Raw genomic sequence first — 13,614 nt, 5'->3', positions numbered from 1 at the left:
GCCCTAGGGGCGTACCAAACCATATATTAGGAAAGTGGTATAAGAACCACAACTTACATAGACACAAGGCCTAGAGCCTGTAGAACCACTGATGCCACCAGAAATCACCCAAGGTAGTGACACAAGAGACCCACAGGGAATGTGTTCAGTGTGTGAACACAGCAGCTAATCACTATTAACTTCTATAAGGGAAAGTCGCTGTTGGATATTTAAAGATAAAGGACACTTAGAGGAGGACTTTCAGAAAACCCCTTTAGACAAGGGGTTTCTAGAGCCAACACCCATGGGAGCACTGGAGTACAGGAGTTACCTCACCTAGGGAAGCCGGGTGCATAGGTGTCTTTCGGTGTTGGGTTTCGTCGTCGTTTTCAATGGTGATCTCCTACAAAGTGCTGCTGCCGAAGAAGTGGAAAGTTTCCGGTGTGATTCAAGTCTGGATCGAAGATCAAAAAACCTGACAGCAGAGGGGACAGAGTCTGGGTCACTAGTCAGTGACCAGGGGCACGATAGTGGAATGCCCTCCCATGTTGGGTGATTTCAGGTGAGGAAGGTGAAGCTTGACTCTTCAGCCATGGGGACCAGGAGCTGTGGACGACAACCAGGATCTGGAATACAGCTTTTCCATGATGGATGGCGAGTGCTGTAGTGTTGGTGCCTGGATTGGACCCAACAAGCCTTGGCAACAGCAACCTATGCAGGATTCAAAGAAATGCTTTGGTGTAGACCAGCAAGGTCCAAGGGACTCACCACTTGGTAGGAAGTCAGGGCACATCTGGAGAAACCAAGGAAGCTCAAGAAAAATCAGAATTGCCTTCATGGGGACCCACCAGTTGACGGACCAGGGATCACAAAGAGCCTCAAGCGGAAATGCAAGAAGCAGGCACATGAAACACTCATGAAGTGTAGGCCCACAATCTTCGGTGCAGATGGTAATCAAGGCTTGGGCTACAAGTATTCCATAGAACAACTTCAAGGGATGTCAAGAAGCCAATGCATTAGAAAATGTGTGTGGTATCCCCGTAGCGTGAAACATCGTACACGCTGCTGCATTGCTGTTTGTGGCCCGAGCCGTCATTGTAACTGAGGCTGTGAGTAAGGATCGCCACTTCTGGCACGAGCAATGACCACATTGCCCCTGCAGCGTGAAACATCGTCCAGCCTGCTGCATTTCTGAAGGTGGCTCGAGCCATCATTGTAACTGAGGCCGCAGGGAAGGATCGCCGCCGCCGGCCCGAGCCGCAACGTGCGAAAGGATTTCTTGAAGCTGAGGCAGCTGCAAGGTGAAAGGGATTGTGGTCATTGTTCGCCAAGAGGATACTGCCCAAGATCGTCAACGAAGGAGAATGCAGCGCTGTACACCATCCTGCTACAGAATCGCCTAACAAAGGAGCTACAACGTCATCGGGGCCACCCAGCAGGACGTCCAACGAGCAGGGAGAGAGAGAGAGCATGAGGCAGCGCACCCCCCAGGTACGACTTGGACTCTGGTCAGGAGCCGCAAGCGTGTGTGGCCTGGGTGGTGTGCAGAAGGAGTACAGGAGTGCTCCGATCTCACTCCCGCTGCACCACGTTAGATGCACTGAGTCCCCGAGCGGCCCGTACCTGCCCAGCAGTACTGGGCTATCCCTTTAAGCTTTCGACCATGGTCTAGGCTGTTGGGGCCTAGTGGGGGCCCGAGTTGACTGTGCAGATTGGAATATAGCATAATTCCTTCCATTAAGAACTGCCTGATTCTTGCATTACGAACTGCCTGATTCTTGCATTACCAATCGCACTGTTCTTGCATTATGAACAGCCTGACTATTGCATTACGAACTGCCTTATTCTTGAATTACAAATCATATTTTTCTTGCATTATGAACTGCATAGCATTGCATTAGGACTGCACTAGATCATCGTGAACTGCTCATTAATACCACCAGAACCTACAAGTAATTGCTGGCCTAATTACCGGCAAAGTGAAATTTAACGATTACGCATAGGTTGGATCTCTTTCGTTTGGTTTCATCATATTCCTTTTGATAAAGATACCGCTATTTTTATAAAACCAGTGTGGTGTCCATTTGTGGTGTTATCCCTATGTTACTGGGAGTGTGATTGCAAATACTTTACACATTGCCTTAGAGATAAGCCTAGCTGCTCGTGCCAAGCAACCGAGGGGTGAGAACGGGTTATCTAAGAGGGTGTACCTCCTTTCCCTGACTATATTCAAGGGTTCCTATTTGGTCTAAGGTACCTACCTCCGCCATCTAGAGACCCCCAGTTCTAACACCCCACATATTACATCACAAATGAAATCTTCCATGACATCATTGATAATTTCACTGCAACATTTGCTGAGAAATTATTAATGAGAAAACTGTGCATGATGGTGGGAAGAGTCATAGTTACCTTAGGGCATGGGTTATAGTTACTTGAGATAACTATAACTATATCTGCTGAATTTGTAAGGTTTTTTTTGTGTAAAATCCTAATCTAACGTTACCATCTCTGTAACCTTTGTTTTTTTCAGTGAATTTCTACAAAGTTTTTTAAATTCTATTTCCTAGCTGGATATGTTTTCCACCCAGACGTTGTGAGTATTGACACACTCAGAACCCTATGTGAGAAATGTCCTTTTAATTTACTTTTTGCCCATCTATAATTTCACATCCTTTACAGCTTCCCAAATCACGTGTGCCCGCTTTCAGCTGCTACACAGGGGCAGAGGAGTAATGAGGGAGCCATATAAAACATGGCCACCTTACCTGCCTTCCTTCCTTTTTCCAGAGCTGTGCTTTCTGCTTCGATTCAAAGCAGACAAGCAGCGCTGTCCTGACAGGCTCTCAAAGAGCCTTATCGGCCTTGGATGGAAGATGTTTAGGATGTGGTAACAGTGGGTAATGAGTTTTGTTATCACCTGTTGCTATATCATAGCAGTGAGTTACCACATTTAGAAACTCATGTAAATGATTGAGGCTTTCTATGAGAGCCATACATAACATTTTAAACCATCTCTGGATAGATTTTACCGTTTTTTCAGCATTCAAAGAATATATATTATGTAAGTAGTTGCATTTACTTTGAACTTTCGCCACATTTGAAGGGATTTTGTAGGATTTTGTGTTAACTTGAGTTTTTAATTTAAAGTAACTGAATCATGCAAGTGTCATATTGAATTTGAAGATTATAATTACTATTGCTAGAGTAGTGTGGTTGGTTTAATCGCTTAATTATGAAAATGATTTGGTAAGGGCCGCAGAAAGTAATTAATAGGTTATCAAGAGCTTTTTCATTTTTTTTTAATCAAAGTAATCATAGGCTAATCCTTCTACAATATTAAAGCATGCATTTTATCATACTGTGAGAGACTTAATACCCTTTTTCATTACTGTATTAATGTTCACCTGGTTCGTATCTATCAATATTTGCTCGTGCTCCCAGTCTTCTATTTAACAAACTTCAATTTAATCACAGCACGGTATATGCCCTATTAGAGTAGATACGTACGATTCTTTGCTAAATCTTTGCTTAACAAATACAATTAATTATCTTTACATGGTTTTAGCTTTTCACAGATATAGATGATAACATATTTAGAACCATGTTCTGCATGTGTATTTCATTATGATGATAGACAGGTAAAACCACTAAATTAATGTAAAAGTCAGCGCATGCATTTTTGACTGTACTCAACCTCGAGAGCACCTAATTATAGTTTGAGATAATATACAGATCTCCACTCAGTAACATTTCATCTCTGTTGAACTTTTAATTATACAATGTGACCAACAAAAGTAGAAACGTTATCTTGATCCAGTCTCTTCTACTTTCGTTCCTTTTACCAATTTGTTACCAATATTTGCCAGAAACCTTCATCCTGTGGCCACTGCAGCCATTCAGAGATTATCTGTACAACCACCACCCCGATGGGATCTCTGATCCTGTGGGAAGCAGTGGTCTTTCCCCCACTAGCAGCACTACGACCACCAGCATCATAATCCAGCGGTCAGACCATGGCCCTGGATGTCCCGTAGACCACCAACGATGGGGATAGGGCAAGAAAATAGAGAGGATTGGGTGGGAGCATTCTCCAATCACTGGCTAATCCACAGGGTAAAACTGGCACCTCATCACCACCTACTAACAACATTCCTGGACCGGAGAAAACTACACATACAGAAAAGGGGTTTGCTTTAAGAACCTAGGGACTGGCATCTAGGGACTGTAACTGAAATCCAATGGTTACGTGAATGACTTCTTGTTTGCCTGCTGTAGTGACTCAAAACTCAAAAGTAATCCTATTTCCAAGAAGCTGTAGGACACCTGGCTGAGAAGAGACCTGGGAGACATTTACCATTATTGCACCCAATGCGGTACAGCAAGGTACCCTACTATTATTTACAGAAATACAGAGCATGTCTGCTGTCTCCTCATGCTGGTGCACCCAAGAGTAAGCCAATTGCATTACTATGGGGAGGGAGACATGTAACTTTTGTTGTAAGTTTACCTTCGGAATTTGCAAATATTACAAGTAGTAAACTTACTTCAAAGTGTAAATTTACTCAAAAGTGTACCTTACCCTTGTGATTCAGGCCATGGGTCTACAGCTAGAAACTACAAGGACTCCCTGAATTTGTTTCTAGTGCGATGTTCATTGGTCACTTGCTTCAAACCTTCACTTTTTAGCAAGAAACAGGAACCCATCACAAACGTTGTCTGATATGTTCAATGAAAGAGACTGCTTATTGAGAGAATGACTATGGGAATGTTGTAATATCTGGATTATGCAAAAATCAGCTGTTCCTTTTAAAGATAGCCTATTAGGCCTTCCCACCTCATTTCTAGTGTTAGGGTTAATAACCACACTCAAATAGATCCCCATTGTAGCCTACTGTGTATACAAGTTTTCATATCTCATTTGAAGATCTCAAGTGAAAGAATTTGGCTAAAATGCAGTTGTTAAAATAAATCAAAGTGCTTGGCCTAGACATACTGATACAAAGGTTACAGGGAATTTACAGTTAGGCTCAGGTTTCACACATAGGAAACCAGTGAAATTCCGCAGTTATGGTTAGATGAGCTAACTGTACCTCGCTCCCCCACAATACACTGCTTATGACCTCCCATATTACTTCTTCCATGAAATGGTCAGTGACATCACTGATGACATCATCAAGTAGATATAAGTGTTTTCAAGAAGTTTTTGAGTGTCAAATATATCGATACTCTGGTCACAGTGAAGTGTACCCACAATAGGCGTACATGCGGGCGGCATGGTTTGACGGAAGTGTGACTAGATCCAGCACCCCAACTCCGGCCTCCATGAGGCACAATACAATTGCGTCTCAAAATTTACCTTTCAAAAATTGATGAGAGGGCACCATAGGATCACTGACATAATATCGAGGGACATAATATCAACTACCTAAAATATCGGCGACAAAATATCGACAGACAGAATATCGACATTGTATCTACAAACAGGTAAGTACAAAAATATCGAGTAAAAAATATCGTTTACTAAAATATCGACTTTAGTAAAAACAATGTTAAATTAAATTAATAATAACATATATTGACTAAAATATACTTAAAAATACTTAAATGAACCTATAATATTTAAATATTTAATTAAAGTTATAAAAAAATTTTTTTACAATCATATTTGTTAAAACATATATATATAGTAACATAGTATAATTAAAAAAATATCCTATATTATTACCGTAGGTAACGGAAGTGTAAATTTACTATTCCCACTCCAAAGTGTGCAACAGTAGGGAAAGGGTTGGATAGCGTAGGGGTAAAAATTACTATTCCCACTCCAGAGAGTGCAACAGTAGGGAAAGCGTTGGATAGCGTAGGGGTAAAAATTACTATTCCCACTCCAGAGAGTGAACCAGTAGGGAAAGGGTTGGATAGCGTGGGGGTAGAAATTACTATTCCCACTCCAGAGAGTGCAACAGTAGGGAAAACGTTGGATAGCGTAGGGGTAAAAATTACTATTCCCACTCCGGAGAGTGCAACAGTAGGGAAAGCGTTGGATAGCGTAGGGGTAAAAATGACTATTCCCACTCCAGAGAGAGCAACAGTAGGGAAAGTGTTGGATAGCGTAGGGGTAAAAATTACTATTCCCACTCCAGAGAGTGCAACAGTAGGGAAAGCGTTGGATAGCGTAGGGGTTAAAATTACTATTCCCCCTCCAGAGAGTGCAACAGTAGGGAAAGCGTTGGATAGCGTAGGGGTTAAAATTACTATTGCCACTCCAGAGAGTGCAACAGTAGGGAAAGCAATGGATAGCGTAGGGATAAAAATTACTATTCCCACTCCAATGAGTGCAACAGTAGGGAAAGCGTTGGATAGCGTAGGGGTTAAAATTACTATTCCCACTCCAGAGAGTGCAACAGTAGGGAAAGCGTTGGATAGCGTAGGGGTAAAAATTACTATTCCCACTCCAATGAGTGCAACAGTAGGGAAAGGGTTAAATAGCGTAGGGGTAAAAATTACTATTCCCACTCCAGAGAGTGCAACAGCAGGGAAAGCGTTGGATAGCGTAGAGATAAAAATTACTATTCCCACTCCAGAGAGTGCAACAGTAGGGAAAGCGTTGGATAGCGTAGTGGTAAAAATTACTATTCCCACTCCAAAGAGTGCAACAGTAGGGAACGGGTTGGATAGCGTAGGGGTAAAAATTACTATTCCCACTCCAGAGAGTGCAACAGTAGGGAAAGCGTTGGATAGCGTAGGGTTAAAATTACTATTCCCACTCCAAAGAGTGCAACAAATACCAATAAATATAATTACATATTTAATTAATTATAAATAAATTACTTCCCACCCTACTCCCCTATAAACCCACAACCCGCCAAAAAATAAAATTAATTAAATTAACATAATTATCAATTAATCAATTAATACCATTAATTGGGAATTAAAATTTAATTAATTACAAAATAAAATGTAATTAACAATTAATTATAAACAAATACCAAAAAATAAATGTACATATTTAATTAATTATAATTAAATTACTTCCCACCCTATTCCCCTATAAACCCACAACCCGCTACAGAATTAAATTATGCAAAATTTAAATAACATTACATTCATTAATTAAGATACATTATAACATAAATAAACACTTTTAACACATAAAATGCACTATAAAAAATTCGATATTTTTTAATTTTCGATATTTTTAATAACCTATGTTATGTACTTCGATATTTTGACTATCTATATTTTAACTTTCGATATTACATTACTAACCTTTAAAACGATATTTTTGATGTCTATATTTTGTCCATTCGATATTCTGTCCAGCCTATATTTTGAACTCAATATTATGTCTGCTCAATATTTTGTAGTCGATATTTTGTCTGTTTACCGGCCCCATACTGTGAGCACATGGTGTGGTTTCAGAGTGACCAAGGGTTGGGTACACCTTAGCGCGTGTATACCACTCAGGTCATACAGCTAGAAATCTGGCAATATCGCAGACAGGTTGAAACATGTAGACCACTTTCACTTTTTACCACCATTAAGATACCTGAGGTCAATCTAACTGAGCATGGTATTTTACCCTGTTTTTAACATTTTCTAGTTGCTCCATATTTAAGTATTTTAGGGAGTTAAACCTGGTCAATTTCTAAAGCACTTGATTCCACTCACTTGCACCAATTCTGCTAAAAAAAAAACCTGCTCCACTGTAATCAGGTGTTGAAGCATTTGGATATTCGGGTGGGACCCCAATGATGAAGCTTGTCACCAACTAGGTTGGTAAGTAAGGAGTCTTCTTAAAAAGGAGAACTTTTTCCCTTTTGTGTACCTCTCTTTATACCGCGTGGACATCATTTTGTCTTCAGGGTATACTTCTTCATTTGTTAGATATATATACTAAAAGGGGACCAGGAATATTCCCTTAAACACCCTTTCTCTCTTCTTTGTTGATTGATATGTCAAATATATATACCAAAGTGTATTGGTGAATCCTTGGGTGTATAAGTGCTGGTGTGAATGATTCAGCGGGTGGGTGACTAACTTTATAAGTGAGTGATTAGGTGTCTCAGTGAATGTATATGTGAGTGATTGGTTGAGTGAATGCCTGTATCAATCTGTCAGTTGGGTCTATGGGTGGTATGAGTCTTTTGAGTAGGTATGTGAGTAGCTGTGTGGGTGAGTGATTGATTGTCTGAGTACCTGTATGGGTGTCTGAGTATCTGTGTGGGTGGGTGATGGGGTGTGTGACTGCCTGCATGTATGAGTGAGTAGGTGATTCAGTGTTGTATGGGTTAGTGAGTGCATGGTTGAAGGGCTGTATGGGTGAGTCAGTGTGTGTATGGCTGTGTGGGTGAGTGAGTAGATACATCAGCGATATATGGGGGAGTTTCTAGGTATGCAAAAGACAGTATATGAGATGGATGAAGTATATGAATGACTGTATGGGTGAGTGATTGAATGTGAGAGTAGCTGTATGGGTGAGTGTGTGCTCATGCCAGTATCTGTTTAGGTGAGTGAGTACATGTTAGTATCTGTATGAGTAAGTGTGTGTGTGTAGCTCTATGGGAGAGTAAGTGGCTGTCCGATTATATTGGTGAGTGAGTGCGTGTGTGGGTTGCTTCATGGGTGACTGACTCAGTGTGTGAATAGCTGTTTGGGTGTATGAGTAGATATATATAAGTGACGGCATTCATGAGTGGGTGTATGAGTGGCTGCATGGGTGAGTGAGTGGATGTGTGTGTGTAGATCTATGAATCAGTGAGTTGGTGTGTAAGTACTGGTTTGGGTCTGTGGATGTGTTTGTGAAAGGTTGTGTGGGAGTGGGAGTGGGTGTATGAAAGGTTCTATGGGGTTTGAGTGTGTACATTATTGATTTTGTATATGATGTCATTAGTGATGTCATCAGTGAGGTCACTGACCAAGTTATGATTGATGTAATATGTGAGGTCTTAAGCAGTGCATTGTGGGGGGGTGCGAGTGATAGCTCAGCTAACTATAACTGCTAAATTTCACTGGTTTCATACGAGTAAAACCTGACCCTAACTATACTGTCCCTGTAACATTTGTTTTTTGAGTGAAATTCTATGTTTTTTTAAAAATTCTTTTTGCTAATTATAACATCCCAGTAACCTTTGGTTTTTCCAATGAAATTTCAAGGTTTTTCAAATGCTAATCACTAGCTATACAATCCCTGTAACCTTTGTTTTTTTTAATGAATTTGTTTGGGTTTTTTTCAATAGTAATGCTGTTAACAGAGTGGTGGAGAGAGGGGTGGGAGCTCTGACCAGCTCTCAGGAAACCCACTGTGTAGGACTTACAGGAGGTACCACGAGCACTTCTTGGCCCTAAAGGTTCCTCAGGAGTAAAGTGGACTTCATTCCCCAACCAGTAGTGAGACAGGAGGTACGTTTGCAGACTGGTGGAGAAAAGGGGCATGGCCTCCAAAGACCTCTTAGCAATCCTGCTGTGTGGGACTTACTAGAGGTAACAGGAGGGGTAGTTGGCCCCTAAGGACCCTGAACATGCATCTCCCTCTGTCCAAAAGCAATTCTTCTCTGCTTCAAGTAAGTGAGAGGATTTTACATGCTCCTTCTTACTCGAAGCAGAGCAGAGTTTGCTATGGCAGACGTGGTTCTCACTCCAAGCCATACCGAACTGCTATGTCCGAGTGGTCAGCACTCTGGGACATTGCTGGAGCCGGCCCACAGGAATGGCAGTCCCCAGGTCTAACTAGGGCTCCAGATGGGAGTTGTGCGGCTCTCTTCCATTTCAGGATACAGCCCTAGGGAGGTAGTGGACCCCAGGGCTGTGGCGGAGCCTGTGGCCCGACTTAAATGTTTACCATTTGCCACAGGGAGGCAGCGGTCTCTGGGGTTTCAGTGTTTGACATATCCTCCCCTGCATTAAAAGGTAAATTTAGCCCCAGAGAGGTGGTGGTCCTTGGGGCAGCTGGGGGGCCGCACAGCTTCCCTGCATTAATGTCATGTTTTACCCCGGGAAGGTGGCGGTCCCTGGGGTTACAGGTGGCGGTGCGGTCCCCCTGTATTATCAAAACATTTGTCCTGGGGATGTGGTGGTGCGCAGGGCACAAGGGTTGCCGTAAACGGAATCCCGACATCAATTGTGAAAAAGGTGGTCCCCATGCACCCGCTCTTACTTATGTGGACATGCCCCCAGGGTCTGACTCACCTGGGAGCTGATTAGAAACAAAGCCCTGATGACTGGCCTTCATTTAAAAAAAAAAATTGGTAGGACTCCCGCCCAAACTTAAAAACAAATACATGATTTTCTGGCCTTGCGGGGTCCCCGTGGAACCCCTCAAAAGGCCTAGGGGCAGGGTAGAACACCCTGTCCCCTTTTAATTTTTTTTTTTTTCTGTGACTCGGCTCAGCTAAGTCACAAGATGGCTGCCAATGCTTCCTGGTTTGAAGTGTTGGCAGCTAATCAGAACTCAAAACGAGATCGGGAGGGGTCGCATATCCACTGCATCCTTATATGTACAACTGGAAATTTCTTTGAATAACTCAACAACTACTGAACAGCTTATCTTTCTGCCAAATTTGATGTCATTATGTTCAAGGCCACAGTTCGGGCTGTAGCCACAATTGTCCAGATAAACACAAGTCAGGAGCTTGTCTAAGAACAAAAGAGGTGTCTGTGTTGGATACTTTGATTTGCTGGCAAATGTCACATTTAACGACATAGTCTTTGGCTTGTTTGTAAAGGAATGGCCACCAATAGCGTTGCTGCAATAGTGAAATTGTAGCCACCACCCCTGCATGAGGTGATGCTAGACCCTCATGTGGTGCTAGGATCAAACTTAACCTGTGATCTGAATCAGGTATTATTTTATCCTCCACTCCAGAGATATGTAATAATGACAGCCATCATGATGTCTCTATATATCCTCATACAGGAACCAGTTATTGATGCAACTGCAGCACTTTGTATTGTTTCTTTTTTACTGCTTTGTCATCCATTGAATCCCTGCAATGTGTATAATGTGTATTCCTACTCATTGGTGGCTCAGTATTGTATATCATGATCCCATATCAAACTAATTTTAAATGTTGACACCTGTTTCCAAAGCATTTTATGCTTCATCGTGTGCCCTTTGGAGATTTTGAATCCACACTTGCTCCAGTAGTGTAAATACTAATTGTAAGACTGGACACAGTAATACAAATCACACACTATAAGTGTGGGGAATATAGGATCTAAGTGTCAGAATTAGAGCTTTCAGTTCAGCCAGCTGTGCAGCGCAATTACCAAGTGACAGCGTGTATGTTTTATGAGAATTGACTGCTCCACCCATCATCTTACCCAACAAATGCCACGCAATCGTAAGAGTATTTGTGTTGTGTCCCTCTTGCAGGCTGGGCAGAACAATCAGTGTAGATAATAAAACCATACTGATTGAGAGGAATGTTTTCATTGGGCAGAGGATATTCGTGTTTATATTGAAGTTATGCTTGTGTTTGTAGTGTCGAGTCAAATATGTAATCTACACCTGTTGCTGTGAGTTGGCCCATTGCATCCACTTTGGATGTAAAGCTTTTGTTTTGGGAAATCTGGGCTTTCTTTAGGAATGGAATTGGAGTCATGACAATTATTTGTTTTCCCTGAGCCTTTGATCTTTCTTTCACTACAGCTGTCTATACCGCTATCAGGATCTTTTCTGTTGGTGCAAAATGCTTTTCCGCATTGGAATGTAAATGCGATTTATATACAATTGGTACAGTGCCTACTTCGCTGAATGTAAAGAGTGTATCCTTATGTACCTGCAATTATACCGATCACTAGAGTTGTCATGTTTAGAAGTGTGTATGCATGTTTGGAAGCTAAGATGTCAGCTTGTACTGAACATAAAATCTGTGTGTGTTCAGATATCCAATGTGTGCTCCAAAAGTCTGTATGAATAAAGTCACAAATCGATTTTACCCGTTTTGCATAATATGATATGTAGGTTCTGCCAAAATTTAGAAAACCCAGTATTGATTAGAGTTTTATCAACGTGCTTGAAGCTGGTAGAAGTGAATAATACTTTAAGAAATGTATTGCCAGGCTTTTGCCTTCACTTGACTGCTCTTATCTCAAGAACAGGACACTAAGATAGGTAATCTTAGAATTTTTTTAATTCAATTTGCAGTCTATTGGTCAAATCACACAACTATGCAATCTACCCTGGTCAAGTGTGTTGTTAAGTCATCATCCACTAAGTATTTGTCATCAACATAACAAAATTTGATTGTAATATTCTTGCAAAAGTTCAATCATCTGGGCTGAAAACGGCCTGGGACAATGCTCATACTCCTGGGGCAATTGACAGAATTGTCTCTGAGAACCGAGTTCGCTAAATGCAGTCAAGTTCCTGCTTTCCGGCACTATGTTTTGGCAAAAAACCTATTTGAAATGTCTAATGTGGTTTTGTATCTTTACGGACTGTATGGTTCTTTAGTGCCGTGCTAGGCACATTTCGTACTGCAAATGTCAGTGTAGCAACGTTCAAGTGTCTGTAATCTAGACTAAATGATATGAATGGTCTGGTTTCATTACTATAAACAAGGGATTATTCATTGGTGAGGTGCAACTTTTTATTTCACCTTATTATTCAGATTGTGTATCTCTTTAACATGTCTTTTAGCCCTATGTTTAATGAAGATTTGTCTTGTGGCTGTGGGTTGGACCTTACTGGGATGTTGTGGTAAGAAGATCCTTCATCTCAACCCACATGGTTGTTGTTTAATTCCTGAACGGTTGATATTCTCGGCTCCATGGTTTATGTGTATTTAACAGATTCTGGAATGAGGTTAGAAAAAGCTGGAAAAAGTACTGTTTCACCTTGTGGGCAATCCCTAACAAAGACTGGTGGCCAAGAGAACCTTGTAGCCAAATGACAAGTTCTCTCAAAAGAGAACATTGATAGCATGTGTGTATTCTCCTCCATCTGGAGTTGCAATTCATAAAATTGGGACACTAAGGGCATCATTAGGATGGCGGGCAGACTTCTGTCTGCCCACCAGCCCGGCCGCCAGTGGTGCAGCGGTCTCGCACCGGTGATTAGGAGGCGACCGTGGTGGTGGCATCCTCCATTCTCCAATAACACCACTGGGTTTGGGCTCCAAACAGTAAGGCCAAGCCTCTGGACAATATTTAACTAAACAACTGCCAGTACTGCTTTTCTTCTTCTGTCTTAATTTGTACTACCAAATTGAACATCCAAAAACATGTGTACTAGACGCCTGATTCAACAATCAGTTGATAAATATATTTAGAAGGACATCCTTGAGGAGAGGAGCACCATCCCAAGACGCGCCTTTGGCAGCTAGAATGTTGTCATCAATTTTAGTCATAGAACGTGTAATTGGGGCTTCTCTAGTTGTGGCAACTGCAGATTTGGCTGCTTCATTAGCCGTTAAATTCCCAACAGTGTGCGCTCCCACACGTTTATTGGCCAATGTATGTACAACATGTATAAGCAGAAGGCGTTCTTTAAGATTAGCCACCTAAACCCAAAGTGATTTAAGCTTTAATTTTCTACTTTTAGATTCCTGGAAGTCATTTTGTTTCTAAAGATGTAAATTGTCATTAAAGGGTTGTACACAATAAAAAGAATAACACACCATGAGGGTG

This window comes from Lissotriton vulgaris, chromosome 4_1 (genome assembly GCF_964263255.1).
Source record: "Lissotriton vulgaris chromosome 4_1, aLisVul1.2, whole genome shotgun sequence".
Taxonomy (NCBI): domain Eukaryota; kingdom Metazoa; phylum Chordata; class Amphibia; order Caudata; family Salamandridae; genus Lissotriton; species Lissotriton vulgaris.
This window is presented reverse-complemented; position numbering follows the sequence as displayed.